Source organism: Cannabis sativa, chromosome 3 (genome assembly GCF_029168945.1).
Source record: "Cannabis sativa cultivar Pink pepper isolate KNU-18-1 chromosome 3, ASM2916894v1, whole genome shotgun sequence".
Lineage (NCBI taxonomy): Eukaryota > Viridiplantae > Streptophyta > Magnoliopsida > Rosales > Cannabaceae > Cannabis > Cannabis sativa.
The window spans coordinates 62,460,443-62,472,434 of NC_083603.1; positions in this window are offsets into that span (position 1 = coordinate 62,460,443).

Below are 11,992 nucleotides of genomic sequence, written 5' to 3' on the forward strand. Positions count from 1 at the left end.
CCCATAGGCTACACTGATTCAGATTTCCAGGCAAGTCTTGAAGACAGGAAATCTACATTTGGAATGGTGTTTACTCTTGGGGGTGGAGCAGTGGTTTGGAGAAGTGCAAAACAAACCGCGATATCGGACTCGACTATGGAAGCTGAATACATAGCTGCAGCTGAAGCTGCTAAAGAACTTGTCTGGCTAAGAAATTTCTTCACCAGTATAGGTGTCGTTCCTAGAATGAAAAAGCCTCTGGTCCTACTTTGTGATAATAATGGAGCGATTGCTAATAGTAAGGAACATCGAAGCCACAAGAGAAGCAAAGACATTGAAAGGAAGTATCACATTATCAGAGAATACGTGGCAAGAGGGGATGTACTAGTTGAGAAAGTTGACACAGAGGACAACCTAGCTGATCCATTTACCAAAGTCTTGGCCGTGACAACATTTGAAAAGCACCGTTAGAATTTAGGATTAATTGATATGTACTGATTAGTTTTATATTAGTGCAAGTGGGAGTTTGTTGGGTTTTATGCCCTAAATAAAACTCCATTTCAATGTAATCTATTTTATTCAACATCAATAAAGAAACAGAAGTATTTTTCATTCATTTGTGTACGTTTTGGTTCACTTTATCAATTGCTTGTCTATTTGATTTATAAATTCATCTGAAACCATTTTCACATACTTGATCCTGTTTATTGTGTTGTCATCACTTTGGAAAGTAAACATGACTATGTGAATAAAGTTTCCTAGATTTATCAGCGAAGGGTTTTACTCATATGATAATCTACAACAAGAGTTTACTTGCATTTGGAGAAATGCTATGTTCTTTCCAGAACATTGGTTAAAGTAAAGCTCAGGTTGGATGCATGGAGTATGCATCAGAAGGGACCGATATTGAACTTTGACTTAGATTTAATAAACTTACCGTAAAATCTATTCAAGTCAATATCGCCTAGTTGATCCTAGATCAAATGTTCTTAATCGTGTTATGATTAGGCTCAATCTTGAAATTGATTTGTTAGTTAAGCCTACTTTTAGGTCAGGGTGATATGTACATTTTGGGAACACGGTAGTGCAATTGAGTGGGAGCGCTAACATAAACATGGAATCTATAGCTTCTATCTGGCGAATAGTAAGCAAAGGATGATCTCCTTCGAGCTTGACCAAACGAACATAAATGGTGGAGTACTCATTTCACATAAGCTGAAATATCATTTATACGGGGTCAAGTGTTTTAAGGATAAAATACGTAGTAGGGTGTCACGGTAATCTAATCCCTTTACAGAGTAGATCATTCATATAGAGGATCATTGATCAAATTAGGATTATAACAATGGATAACTAATGATGTGTCTATATGGTGGAACATATAGAGAATTCTATATACTGAGAGTGCAATTCTAAGTTCTATGCGTGGATTCAACGAAGAATTAATAAGTTAGTGAATTTTAGTAATAAATTCTTGATCTACTTATTGGAAGCTCGGTTATATAGACCCATGCTACCCCCACTAATTGAGATAATATTGCTTGTAAGACTCATGTAATTGGTTTTGATTAATCAATTATAATTCTCAAATTAGACTATGTCTATTTGTGAATTTTTCACTAAGTAAGGGCGAAATTGTAAAGAAAGAGTTATTAGGGGCATATTTGTTAATTATGATACTTTGTATGGTTCAATTAATAAATATGATAAATGACAATATTATTTAATAATTATTTATAGTTATTAAATAGTTAGAATTGGCATTTAAATGGTTGAATTAGAAAATTGGCGTTTTTGAGAAAATCAGATACAAAAGTGATAAAACTACAAAATTGCAAAAACTGAGGCCCAAATCCAATCAGCCATGGCCGACCACTTTTATAGGATTTATCCTCTGATATTTTCATTATTTTAATGCCAAATAATTCAAACCTAACCCTAGTGGAATGCTATAAATAGGTAGTGAAGGCTTCAGGAAATTACACTATACATTCAGAAAAACCTGAGCCTCTCGCTGTACCTTTGGCCGCCACTCTCTCTCTTTCTTCTTCCTTAATATTTCAAAACCCTTAGTGATTAGAGTAGTCCCCACACACAGCAAGTAATACCTAAATCATAGTGAGGAAGATCGTGAAGAAAGATTTTTCAGCATTAAAGATTCAGAGAAAGAGATCCAGGTTCAGATCTTGATAATACTCTGCGACAGAAAGGATACAAGGGTTAAAGATCTGAACGGAAGGAGTCCTTTAATTCCGCTGCACCCAATGTAAGGTTTCCTAAACTTTATATGTGTTTATTTCATCGTTTTAGAAAGTTCATATTTAGGGTGTTAATCAACATACTTGTGAGTAGATCTAAGATCCTGGTAAAATAATTTCCAACACATCCATCTGCGAATGAGAAGATTATACTTTCAGTGGATATAGGCATATTAACTCTTTGCAGAGAATGATCTTGTCAAAACCACTATGAACAAGATACAAATGCCATAGATTTATAAAATATGTGGTTGTATCTTTTGATGACTTAGGTTCAGTTACATCAAAGAGTTCTTAGAATAGTGCAAGTGGATTCTGGTCACAGAATACTAAATTCATATTCCTTACTAACATATAGTTTGAATCCATTGATAGAAAATGGTTATGAAACACTTGTGAAAGTGTAACTGTATAATGAGTAATTCTTTCTTGGACCACCACTACTAATCTAACTCTAAGTCTGATTTGCCATACAAGTAGGAGATTTCTAAGATTAAGGATTTATATCATTTTGGGATAGAATTTCGGGAATATAATCATATGCGTCATTTAATCTCTTAGGAGAAAATATAGAATGACATGAAATGATTTATAGACCATTCATCCAATGATATGTTATTGAGCTAATTCGAAATGAATAAGCTAAGAGGAATTAGGATAATTTCGTTTTAAATAAGAATCCAACGATGCTTCGATTAGCGAGAGTCAAAGTAATCTTATTTATACAATCTTCTTGTTTCATATTGTAAATACTAGCCTAAGGTGTCATCAATTGATGAACAGCTAGATGTCACATTTACAATATTTATTTGTCGAGATCTAACACTATTATGTTTGTCTAATGGTGAAAATCCATTAGGGATTTATCTCATTAGAACAACAAACCAAGTTAGACCAACAATGAAGATTCGAAATTAAACTACAATTTAATAACAGAAAATAACATGGTTCAATATAAATTCATACACAATTTAGAAATTATTAAACATATAGCAAGTAGGAATGACAAGTGAAAATACTAAAACATACAATCCTAAATAATTTCCAAGGTCTTCAACAAACTGATATCAGTGTCCCGTTTAGGCGAGAGTCAGTGATACCATCCATTGAATAGAGTTGTTAGCTCATCTAAAATGATAAACATTCTAGCAACCTTTTATTCGATCAAGATTGGAATCCAGCGTTCTCCCGTTTAGGCGAGAGTCAAGGCTGTTCTATCTAATGAGCTTCCACCATTGTTTCATACTCTTGCAAGTCATATATAGTCGCCACCAATAGGGTGATCAATACTGTATAAAAAACTTACAAGAATACTTATCTTTCGAGATTAAACGGTGCTAACTTGCTAATGAACGTTCCTCCATTAGGGAGGATTACTCACTAAAACAATAGCTATGTAAAACCAACAATGGAGATCGAATATCTTAATAATAAAGCTCATTATTTAAAGTGTATTTTCTTCTAAAATTTATTTTGATCAATTTATTTAAATATGTATTTATTTAATTAAAATTTCCAATTTAGAATGAAAAATTCCAAATATAAATTTTAATTTAATATTTATAAATTATACTTAGATGGATATGAAAATAACGTGCATTATTTCCATCTTAGTAATAATTTCCAATAAATATTTAGAAAATTATTCAATTTAAGTTGTTTCAAAATTAATTTAAATTAATTTACAACTCTAATTTAATTTTCTATAAATATATATTGCATTTCAAAAATTGAAGTGTATAAGAATACTATTTCAGAAATTGCTTGTTAAAATAAAATAAAAAAAATCCTGAAAAATTATCTTAATTTTATGTTGGCCCAAAATTAATTAATAAAAATTAATTTTTAACAAAAATATAATTTTCCTATTTAATTAAATATTTAAGAAAAATTTCAAATATTTAAGTATCATGATTAAGAATCAATTTAAATATTAATTTTCTATTTAATTAAATATCACTAGAAAAATACTTCAAGCAAAACAGATAATAACTATCTAGACTTTCATTGACTAATTAATTCAATTTCTAATAATAATATATTTTAGTTCATTTATTTTAATTAATCATTAAATGAAAAAATCATTGATTTAAGTTGGTCCAAAATTAAAATAAATAATTTTCAACTTTAATCTATTTTTCAAATAAAATTTGAAATTTCTGCAAATAAGAAATGCAATTTCGAAATTGTGGGAAAAAGATTAATAAAATAAAATAAAATATATTTTGAAAAGTATTCAAATTTAAGTTATTCTGAAATAAGATTCCAAACTTAAAATAATTTTCCACTTTAATTAAATAACATGAAAATAACAATATTTAAGTATCATGATGAAAATTAACTTAGATATTGAAATTTTCAATTTAATTAAATGTATTAAATTCAAGAAATAAATAATTAAGTATAGAGGAAACTTAATTATTAATTCTAGTTTAATACTAGGAAAATATACTAAACTTAGATTGTACCAAAATTAATTATTAAACAATTAATTTCACAATCAATGATATTTTCCTATTTAATATTAGAAATAATAACTAGTATAGAAATAACTATCTAGAATACATATCATTAACTAAGTGTTTTTCTAAAATTAACTCTGAAATATTAAAATGAAAAACAAATTTTATATATTTTAAAAGTTAATTATGTTGCTAATTTAATTTTAATTAGGTTAGACTAATATAATTAACCTAATACAATTATTTAAATAAGGAAAATGGGCCTTCATAATTGGGGTAGTTAATGTGAGGGGGAGTTGGGTTCAGTATGTCGTACCCACTTCTATTGGCCCCCAGCTCTCACACAAGGCCCAAAAGAGAGGAATTTAACCTTTAAATAAACAATTGTTATTCATTGAATAAGCCCAAATCTAATTGGGCCTAAATAAAATTACTTATGTCCAATTTTATTTTAGCAACCTAGTCCATTTACTTAGTAAAACTTAAATGGGCTTCCTATATGCATCTAAGCCCAACAGTAAACATGTAGGCTCACACAACAAGCATATAGTCCATTTACTTAGTTGGGTTCAGTTACTAGGTTTACACAGATGAAAGAAGTACAAAATTTACCTGCTACAAATTATTTATAAGATCTATTGACAATTGGACTATGATTAAAATCAGATCATTGGATCTGTCAACAAGTTAATCATAGCAATTTAGATCAAATAAATAATAGGTTTGTTAAAAATTTTTGAATAAACAATATAAAATTAAACAAACATTGTCCATGTAATAGATGTGAAATAAGATATTAATATAATTAAATTATTATTCTTAAACTAACCAAATAAATTTTGAAAATTTAGGGTTGTTAAAACAAACCTTAAAATCTCAAAATAAAGGAAACTAATTTTAAAATATCTAGGTTTATTTGAATCAAATTAAATATCAAATAAGATCAATGATTTGAAAGAAGGAATCATCAATATCACTTTCAAATCTTATAATTTAATTAAAATAAACTAATTTTAAAATAGAAATGGTTACATAATTATTATTTTAGGAATAAAATAATAAATAAATAATAATTACCATAATTATATGTCAAAATATCTCAAATTAAGCAAAATTCAAATTTCTACAAAAATATCTAAGTTATTTAATTATTTAAAATATGATTTATAAATTTCCAATAAGGAAAAAAAATGATATATATAGAAAAATATCATTTTTAAACTTATAATTTATAAATAATTAAATATTTAACAAAATAACAAATTTTGAATTTGAAAATATTATGGTAAGTGTATCTATAAAAATATCTATGTTAATTTTAAATTTATTAATTATTTAATTTGTCATATAAGATAATTTTAATATAATATTTTAAATAAAAAGACAAAGTTATCTTTTAATTTAAAATATGTTAAAAATCAAAATATCTAATCTTATAATTAAATAATATATAAATATTAAAGAAGTTAACAAATTTTAAATCTTACCATAATTGGAAATATTTAAAATTGGAAATATTTCAAATTAGAGAAATCTAAAATTGGAAAAAAATTTAATTTTGGGTAACAATCCCATAAAATATTGGATTTTTGGGGAGAAAACCACAAAAATCGCAATTTGTAGGGGGCTGCCACGATAGGCTGCATGCAGCAGCCCAGGAGGCTACTGACGGTGCCTTACGCGCTATGACAGAGAAGAGGTGCCAAGGAAACTCGGCTCATGCAGGGTCTCAGCTCGGCAGATGCAGGGTGCTGGGCGAGCCTCACGCGCGCGCATGGCTGCTTCTCCGAAGCACCTGGTGCATGCGTGCACCTAGCTTCGACAGCCAAGAATCCCGATTTTCCAAAATTCATAACTTTTTCAATTTTTATCGGAATCGAGTTCCGTAAAAACAAAAATTGCTTAATTTTTTACAAGGAATCTAAATAAAATATTTTCAAAAATAGAAAAATTATTTTTCATGGAAAAATTTCATACAACATATACATTCATCACATAAGCACATAAACCAACATGAAACTATCCAAATCAACACAAAACAACGTTTTAATTCATTTTTCATGAAAGTAAATAATTACCATGGCTCTGGTGCCATTTGTTGGAAATATTTTACCAGGATCTAGATTTACTACCAAGCATGTTTCATTAACATCCTAATATGAATTCTAAAATAATGAAATAAACACATAAGAGTTTAAGAAAACCTTACATTGGGTGCAGCGAAATATAATCACTCCTTCCATTCAGATCTCTAGCCCTTGATTCCTTTCTGTAACAGAGCATAATCAAGATCGGAATCTGAATCTCTTTCTCTCCGTCTTTAATGCTGATTTTCCACAGTCTTATATACTATGATTGAGGTACCACTTGATGTGTATGGGAACTACTCTATCACTCAAGGAATTTCGAAACATTTAGAGAAGAAAAGAGAGAGAGGGGCAGCTAGGCTTTTTTGAAATAAACAATGTGCAAAGTCATGAGTTTTCTGAAGCCAATACTTTCTATTTATAGAATGCCTTCTAGGTTTATGTTAGAATTGTATGGCATTAAAATAATGAAAAAATAAAATGGTAAAAACCTATGCATAGTGGGCGGCTAGATAAGGAAATTGGGCCTCACTTTGCAACTTTCCCATTTTGTTATTTTTCATTCCCATTTTCTCAAAAATGCCAATTTTCCAATTTAACCTTTTAAATGCCCATTCTAATTATTTAACAACTTTAAAAATAATTATTAAATAATATTGTCATTTAATATATTTATTAATTAGACATATAAAGTCTCTTAATTAATAAATAAAGCTAGAATATCTTTTCTTTACAATTTTGCCCTTGCTTAGTGAAAATTCATAAAGTAGACATAGTCTAACTTTAGAATTATAATTGATTAATTAAAATCAATTAACTGAGTCTTACAAGCAGTATGGTCTCAACTAGTATGGGGACCATGGGTCTATATAACCAAGCTTCCAATAAGTCGAATTGAATTTACCAAGTAAATTCCCTAACTTATTAATTCCTTATTGAATCCACACTTAGAACTTTGAATTGCACTCTTAGTCATATAGAACGCTCTGTATGTTTTATGATATAGACACGTCATTAGTTATCCATTGTTATAATCCTAATTTGATCAATGACCCTCTAATAGATGATCTGCATTGAATTGGCACTAAGTTACCATTACACCTTCAATATATTTTATCCTTAAAACACTTAGCTCCGTATAAATGATATTTCAGCGAAGTGAAATGAGATCTCCACCATTTATCTCTGTTTAGCCAAGCTCGAAGGATATCATCGTTTCACTTCTAAATTCCTATAGAATTTATGGACTCCATATTTATGATAGCGCTTCCACTCAATTATACTATCATGTTCCCAAAATGTACGTATCACCCTGACCCAAAAGTAGACTTAACTAACAAATCAAAGAACATGTATAGTACTCTTGAGATCGAACCTAATCATATCAGGATTAAGATGATTTGATCTAGGATCAACAAGTGATATTGAATTGAATAGATATTACGGTAAATTTTAATATATCTAATTAAAGTTCAATATCGGTCCCTTCCGATGTATACTCCATACATCAGATACTGGTAAACTTTGCCAATGTCCTGGGAAGGACATAACACTTATCCAAGGTGTAAGAATACATATCGTTGATTATCATGTCAGTCTAAATCCAGTGAACTGACAAATCAGGGAATAAACTTTCGAACATATAATTAAGATTATATTCCACTGTGCTGACAACACTATAATCATTAACAAATTTATATGTTCTGGACTTAAATCGAATTTATACATTATATATATAATCATGAAATAAATCATGTGAACCATGCAACATTAAATGTTATTTCTGATCTTTATTAATAAGTAAATCTAATTATATTAAAATGGGTTTTATTTAGGGCACAAAACACAACACAGCCCGTATCAAGTTTCAACAGAAATTTTTACTTTTAGAAAATGTTTTATTTATTCCAAACTTTGGTAGAAACTTGATTAGTGTTTCATGTTTACAAACACAATCTTATATGGTGAATTTTTCGAGTACTTATTGTTCAATTTCTCATAATAGATTTCATATATGTGTTGCTCACATGGAACAAGGGCTTTATGTTTTAAGACCGAAGACACAAATCTCACTAAATAGTAAACTTTTCAATGTAGCTAAACCTAGAAGCCTTAAAACAAAAGATATTGATAATGATGAACAAACTTATCTATGGCATTTACGTTTAGGTCATATAAGTTTTGATAGACTCAATAGGCTAACCAAAGACGGTCCATTGAAAAATGTCGTCTTAGGTGAATTGCCAGTATGTGAGTCATGCCTAGAAGGAAAAATGACCAAACGTTCTTTCTCTGCAAAGGGAGAGCGTGCCAAACAACCCCTAGGGTTAGTGCATTCTGATGTTTGCGGACCCCTGAATGTAAAAGCCCGAGGTGGTTATGAGTATTTTGTCACTTTCATTGACAATTTCTCTAGATACAGTTTTCTTTACCTAATGCAAAAGAAATCCGAAATGTTTGAAAAGTTTCAGAAATTTCATGCTTTGGCCCAAAACCAATTAGGTAAAACATTAAATATCTTGCGAACTGATAGGGGTGGAGAATATATGGATATGCAGTTCAAAGATCATTTAATTGAACTTGGAATTGAATCCCAATACACTGCCCCAAGCACTCCACAGCAAAATGGAGTAGCAGAAAGAAGAAATCGCACTCTTTTGGAAATGGTGAGGTCTATGCTGAGTTATTCAACTATTTCTACATCCTTCTGGGGATATGCTATACAGATGGCAAACGACATTTTAAATGTTGTTCCATCTAAAGCAGTCCCTAAGACACCCGTCGAACTATGGAATGGTCATACACCTAGTTTACGCCATTATAGAATTTGGGGGTGCCCTGCTCATGTCTTGAGAAAGAAAGAAGGAAAACTGGAATCGGGAACTGAATTTTGCATGTTTGTTTGAAATTCTAAAGAGACTAGGGGTGGACTGTTTTATACTTACAAGGATAACAAAGTGTTTGTTTCTACAAATGCTACTTTTCTTGAAGATAACTATATTAAAGACAAGAAACCGAAAAGTAAAGTTGTATTAGAGGAAATGCTTTCAGATATAACTCCTTCCAATGTTCCGTCCTCTTCCAATCAAGAAGAGGATAATCCCACTCCCTCAGTCGAAGCAACTGAGAAAACTACTACCAAAGTTCCTGTTCAGAAGATCACCGCTCCTCATCGTAGTGGGAGGGTTTCTACAAAACCATCTCGTTATGGCTTGGATGGTGAAATCATTATGGTCGTTGGTGACGGTATTGATGATGACCCATTAACCTATAAACAGGCAATGGCAAGTCTGCAACGGAAACGGTGGTCACCCGGCATGGATTCAGAGATGGATTCCTTGAAAAAGAACAAAGTCTGGGATATGTAGACGCACCCAATGACTTTCGTCTAATGGGATGTAAGTGGGTTTACAAGAAGAAAAGAGGCGCTGGAGGCGAAGTCGAAACTTTTAAAGCTAGACTGGTCGCCAAGGGTTATACCCAAAGAGAAGGTGTCGACTATGAGGAAACTTTTAGTCCTGTCGCCATGCTCAAATCCATCCGAATTCTTCTCTCCATCGCAGCCGCTTTCGATTATGAAATCTGGCAAATGGATGTCGAGACAGCCTTCCTTAATGGGGTGCTTGAAGAAACCCTCTATATGGAGCAACCAGAAGGCTATGTTTTTCCAAGGCAGGAAAAGAATGTTTGCAAATTAAATAAGTCTATTTATGGACTTAAGCAAGCTTCTCGCTCATGGAACAAAAGGTTTGATGAAATCATCAAAACCTACGACTTTCTTCAGAATGAAGATGAACCTTGTGTTTACCAACTCAAGGAAGACCAAGTAGTAGTATTCCCGGTCCTTTATGTTGACGACATTTTGATTATTGGCAAGAATATCAAGAAAATGACTGCCATCAAGGAATGGCTTGACACTCAATTCGATATGAAAGATTTGGGTGAGGCTGCCTATGTTCTTGGTATTCAAATTATTAGAGATCGGAAGAACAGATCCCTTGTTCTCTCTTAAAAAACTTACATTGACAAAGTTTTAGAGAGATTCTCCATGACCAACACCAACGGGGCGAATGTGCCTTCTAGACATGGTATTCGTCTATCTAAGGAACAATGTCCTACTGATCCTCAAGAGATAGAAGACATGGCAAAAGTTCATTATGCTTCTGCCGTTGGAAGTCTAATGTATGCAATGTTATGCACTAAACCTGACATCTGCTATGCAGTTGGAATCGTGAGCAGGTATCAGTCAAATCCAGATCAGGAACATTGGAATGCTCTTAAGTATATTCTGAAATACCTAAAGAGTACAGGAGATTACGTGTTAGTCTACAAGGGTGGTGCTTTAAATCCCATAGGCTATACCGACTAAGATTTCCAGGCATGTCTTGAAGACAGGAAATCTACATCTGGGATGGTGTTTACTCTTGGGGTTGGAGCAGTGGTTTGGAGAAGTGCTAAACAAACCGCGATTTCAGATTCTACCATGGAGGCAAAATACATAGCTGCAGCAGAAGCTGCCAAAGAGGTTGTCTGGCTGCGAAAGTTCTTCAGCAGTCTCGGTGTCGTGCCTGGAATGGAAAAGCCTCTAGTCTTACTTTGTGATAACAATGGAGCAATAGCCAACATTAAGGAACCTAAAAGCCACAAGAGAAGCAAACATATAGAAAGGAAATATCATATCATCAGAGAATATGTGGCAAGAGGGGATGTACTGGTTGTAAAAGTGGACACAGAAGACAACTTAGCTGATCCATTCACCAAAGTGTTGGCAGTAACTGCATTTGAAAAGCACCGTCAGGATTTAGGATTAATTCAGATGTACTGATTAGTTTTATATTAGTGAAAGGGAGTTTGTTGGGTTTTATGCCCTAAATAAAACTCTATTTCAATGTAATCCATATTATTCAATATCAATAAAGAAACAGAACTATTTTTCATTCATTTGTGTATGTTTTGGTTCACCTTATCAATTATTTGTCTATTTGATTTATCAATTCATCAAAACCCTTTTCACATACTTGATCCTGTTTATTGTGTTGTCAGCACAGTGGAAAGTAAACATGACTATGTGATTAAAGATTCCTAGATTTATCAGAACACTGGGGTTTTACTGATATGATAATCTACAACAGAGTTTAGTTGCATTTGGAGAAATGATATGTTCTTTCCAGAGCATTGGTTAAAGTAAAGCTTGGATTGGATGCAT